General features: G+C 44.2%; 1 annotated feature.

The window, feature by feature from the left end:
• Positions 1–5000: part of a repeat region (second copy of long repeat M) that runs on past both edges of the window.

Here is a 5000-nt window from a genome sequence, read left to right as displayed (position 1 = left end):
TTGAGCAATAAGAGCCCGCCTTCCGGGTCCTATATTCTAGTTACTAGCTTCAAAGGAACTACTAAAAGAAGGAGTCAAAGCATCGGAGAGTGCTACCTACGAGTGAGTCACCCGCCTGGTTACCTGTCCTTATGAAGGAAGGTGCGCATGAAAGTCTTTACGGAAGACCATCAAATTACTGATTAGGAAGGTCTTTAAGGAATGAACTTCTATTACAGGGATTCTTTTATTAAGACCTTTCGGATAGATAGCCCTATTGAATGAAGGTTGAACACCAACCCGCCTGGAAAGCTAAGAGTCGGCAAAGACCTAGCTGTCGAGGAATGAAAGAAGTCGCTTTCTAGGAGAAGGAGTACGAGGAAGTCAAGTCACAGGCAAGCAACCAACAGGCTAAGAGCTATCTCCCAACCTCTCCCTTATTGACAAAATGAGAGGGATTTCAGGCAATTAGCATATAAGAATTCCTGCCCTAGAAGATCGCATTTCTGACTTGAGCACCGTCTTTAGGCATTTCAGTTCTCAGGATCTTACGAAGAAAGGCTAAAGATCGTACTGAACACAACCCTATGATATGAGTGAAGGCGAGCCAGGAAAGCACCCTGAACTCATAGGGTGAAGGCGAGGAAGCTTTCAAAATTTCAGGGGCTCCTCTAAACAAGAGTTTTGACTAGGTAGATTTGCCCTTCTACGCCGTTTTAGGTGAGTTCGGACTCAATCATTGACCGGAGATTGGGACAGAGCGGATGGCAACTAGCTGACTTCTTCCTGTCACTCGTACAGATCTGATTGAAGATATTGCATTAGAAAGGGATACAAAGTAACTTCCGAAGATTGAAAGAGAGGCAATCCCAGTTCGATACTGGTCTTGTTGCACTTCTTCGAGTTAATGACGGATAGCCCGCTAGGGACTGCTTGGCTTGTTAGCGAGAAAGCGCATAAAAGAATGCCATTTCTCGATCGAGAAAATAGGCTCAAGTACATTAGTCCGTCACTGCCATTTTGACTAGGTGGATTTTGCCTTCTAGTTGACTTCTTTCTGCGGGATACCCTAGTTAGAGCAGTGAAACCTTTAAGGCAAGAGATGCGGGCAAGTCAGTCGCTAGAACTCCCAGATGCTAATAACTCGCTAGAAGGGGTAGAAAGCCTGTTCTTTTGGTACAAATCCTCTTTCTTGAATGAAACTAGCTAGCTGTCTTTGAAGTCAAGTACTTAGCCGGAAAGGCAAGTCCATCGCGGGCACTACCCGACTTATTTCGGTATTGCATATAAGTACAAGTTTAGATGTGGCCATCTAGACAAGTGAAACGGTCCTTGCTGTCGAAGTTTACTACTGGATAGGAATTCCATCGGTATGGCATTAGAACTGCTCGGAGAAGTTCGATATTGAAGGTATACAGTTCGATAGATCGGTATTGAAGTGAGATATTCAATCCTCTTTCTATTGAATGGTATTTCACTGCCTTTCATGTACAAGTATTGCAACTGAGACTGAGAGACAAGGGAGATCCCATTGAACTTGCCTTGATTGAATGAAGGCTAGCTGACTTCGATACTGAATGAACTCGCATGCTGGAGAACCGATGAGAGACATAGTCGATGCCAATATAGCTGTAATTTCACACTGAAGCTTTTCCCTTCGAAGAGTTGATCTTTCATTTCAAAAGTGGTCTCTCCCCAATGGAGAAATGATGCTAGCCCTTTTTCCTTCGATGACAGAGATTGAAATGGATAAAGTGGATTCTCCCTAATGGTGAAATGAGACTGATTTCAGTGATTGAACTGATGGCAACTAGCGAGCAATCTTACTCAATAGGGGCTTTCCATCTTAAAAGCCTTCCTTCTTGCTTGCTTGCGAGAAGGCTTTCTTGCGTTCTTGCTTAGCTGGGGAGGCAGTGGACCAATAAGCTAGCTGTCCCAACCAAGACAGGAGCTAGCCTCTTATCTTAAAGGCTATCGATTTCCTCCTTGAGGAGCAAGGAAGATCAGAGGTCACACTGGAAAGCTATCAACTAACCTGTAAGAAGACTCTTTCTTTGGGCTTCTTCTTAGTCCGTTAGGTAGTTGCCTAGAGCTATTAATAGACTGAAAGGGGAAGAACGACCAGTCTTCCTAGCGATGTACAATTCTTTTGGTATATGAAATCTCGATGTCTAGGTCAATTCAATATCGAACAGAAAGGTAGCAATTCTTTTGGCACAGTCTTTTGGTATATGCAATTGAGAAGCCAAAGTCAGATAGAAGGGCTTGCCTTCCGCACTTTCGTATACCAAATACGAATTGAGAAGTGACTTTGTACAAAAGTACATTGTACCATCAGTCAATCAAATTTCTCCTATCCATTTTGAACTTGATTTTGTACCAACTAAACCTAAGCCAATAGAGCGTCTTGCCTTCGCAATATCGAAGGAGAAATGTTGTCAATGCTTTCATAGATGCCATACAACCATCCCTTCCCCTCCTAGTCCAAGAAGAGCTTCCCCTCCTTCCAGGCCCTAAAAACCTTGCTTCCTAAGCATACTGATAAAGAATTAGCAGAGTCGTCTCCCTCCTCCTAAAAGAGAGAAGCGGGCTAACCCAAGAGAGAGACCAGCCATAATTGCTCTTAAGGTTAGTTAATGGCTTTCAAGGGCTGAGGGACATTAGCCACTCTCCTGCTCGTACCTCGCTAACAACCGTCAACAACCAGTGTTGCAACAACTCCTAAATCAATAGGGCCATAAAGACTAGTCCTACTTGCCCTAGAGATTAGTTAATAGCTTCAAAGACCGGCAGGAAGTCATACAACCTAGCTCTCCTTACTTGATAGGGGGTCGGATAGAGGGTCTAGTAAACTAGCTGAGTCATTCGAGAGGCTTCAAACTTGGCTAAGCCTTCACATAAGCGGGACTGCTTGCATGTCCATCATTAGATTTGCGGGGTAGTGGAGGGAGTGCTTCCTCTCCTTAACAGTCGAGCTCTTTCTTTCCTCTCAAGGAGCATGAGCGGAACGGAACGGTATCAAGTCTATTAGTCGGAGAGGTCGTACCGTCGAGCGAGTTGGGGAGCTCGACTAAAGCCGACCTGAGGGAGGCCTACAACCGTCGGTCTAGAAAGCTAGTAACTCGGATCTAGGACTAGGAAGGGAAGGCAACTACCCGAGTTCAGGGTCTGTTGGTTTAGAAGTTCTATATTGAAGTTTCGTAGTGAGATATTTCAGTTAGGTAGTGCTCCTTCTCGAATACCAGACTGAGAGTGGGAGATTGACATCCTTTCAATCTTGGCTAAGAGGACTATTCAAATCCTGGTGAAGTAAAGGACTATGAGAATTCTCAAGTCGATGCGAATATAGGGCCATTTTGATGCGGGAATTGTGCAAAATGAGACTTTCAGGGAGATAAGGCAGGGAAGCCATTAATGGTATTTCATTCGAAGTGGTGTATTTCAAGTTGGAGAGTTAGGGAATTCAATCTTGGTATTGAAAGTGCGGAATCGTATTGCCGAAGTGGGCTATTTGGATAGGAATGAAATAGGTTTTAGAAGGTACAAGTATTGAAAGAAATCCTGTTTACAATGAGTTCTCAATCGCAAGGTCCTACCCGAGTTACAGAAAGTTGCTGTCGGCAAAGAAGTCTTACCAAGGATAGCCACGGCTTTCATTGAAAAAGGATAGGCCACTCGCTGAGCGCCCTAATCAATGAGGATAGGTTTCGATGTGGGGTATTTGCTATATGGTATGGTACAAAGTCAGTTTCTAATTATTCGTGTGGGGAATGAACGCAAACCGCTTCAAGGCAACGGGCTATCTCCCAACTTTCACTTTAGGAATGCCTTTAAGGCTAGCTCTCTCCTTTGGTACTCAATTGGGTATATTCCGTAGTGAGATAAGGAATTCAATCGTATATGGTATTGTACAAATACAGTATGGCAGGATTGACTAGCGGGATGGTTTCAAAAGAAGGATTTCTTGCGGTATCGGTACTCAATAGGGAACTTAAGGGATAGGAATGTACTTTGAGTTCTCAATTCTATTGCATTAGAAAGTGGGGAATTCAATCGGTATGGTCGAAGGCAATCAACTGCCTGACTTCTGTAGATTCGTAGTGAGATTGACTGAATTCAGTTTGACTGAGAGTGAGCAAAAGCATCTTGTCAATTGAAACTGCGATTAGTAAATTGATTTCCAGAATCTAGTTGGACTTAGAGTCCGATGCCTATCTTGTAAGTCTTTACAGAATGGACTTTGACTTTTGAAAGTGTGGAATTTGGCAGGATTGAAGGTATTAGGTAAAAATCCACTTTCTTGAATGAAGTGGACTGGGAAGGGAATGCGAATAGGATAGGTTTGCGAAAGACCGAGGTCTTGACTTCTGCCTGTGCCTCTCGCTTTCATTCACAGGTTAGCCGAAGTCCTTTGAAGGTCTGCTTGCACGGAGATAGTGATTCGATCTTCCCTGCCTTCCTTCGTAGTGCTTGCGAGATGGACTCTTTCATCGGAGGGTGCTATTTCACCCATTGGTCTTGAGAAATCCTACTTCACCTACCTTTGGAACTCAGATCTCAAGAGAAGTCTTGACCGGACTACCGGACTCCCGGTCAGTGCTGCTAGACCTCTAAGCAAGTGTTGCTAGACTTTCCTGGCTGTTGTTGCTGCTCTTACAACTGCTAGGCAAGTTACATGAGTGAGGACGAACGAATGGAACGAATACGGTGAGATACGATTTAGAATCTCTTGTAGTTAGGCAAGTGGAGGACAGTGATCTTCCAAATGATCACTGGCCGGAACGATCTATGATAGCTATTAACTAGTGCCATGGAGTCAGTCAGTCTAAACTCTATAGCTCAACAGTCTAGTGCAGCTAATGTACGAAGGAAGCAAGAAGTCAGCTAAAAAGTATGAGAATCTCCACTGTTCAATCAACAACAACAGGGAGGGATGCCCCCGAGGGCATCCCGATCGATTCAATCAACAAAGCAAGTGTTGTGAGCCCACCGGCGAGTGAGGGCTAAACGGTATTTATAGA

This window comes from Lactuca saligna, mitochondrion (genome assembly GCF_052625555.1).
Source record: "Lactuca saligna strain CGN5271 mitochondrion, complete genome".
NCBI classification, from domain to species: domain Eukaryota; kingdom Viridiplantae; phylum Streptophyta; class Magnoliopsida; order Asterales; family Asteraceae; genus Lactuca; species Lactuca saligna.
This window is presented reverse-complemented; position numbering and strand designations above follow the sequence as displayed.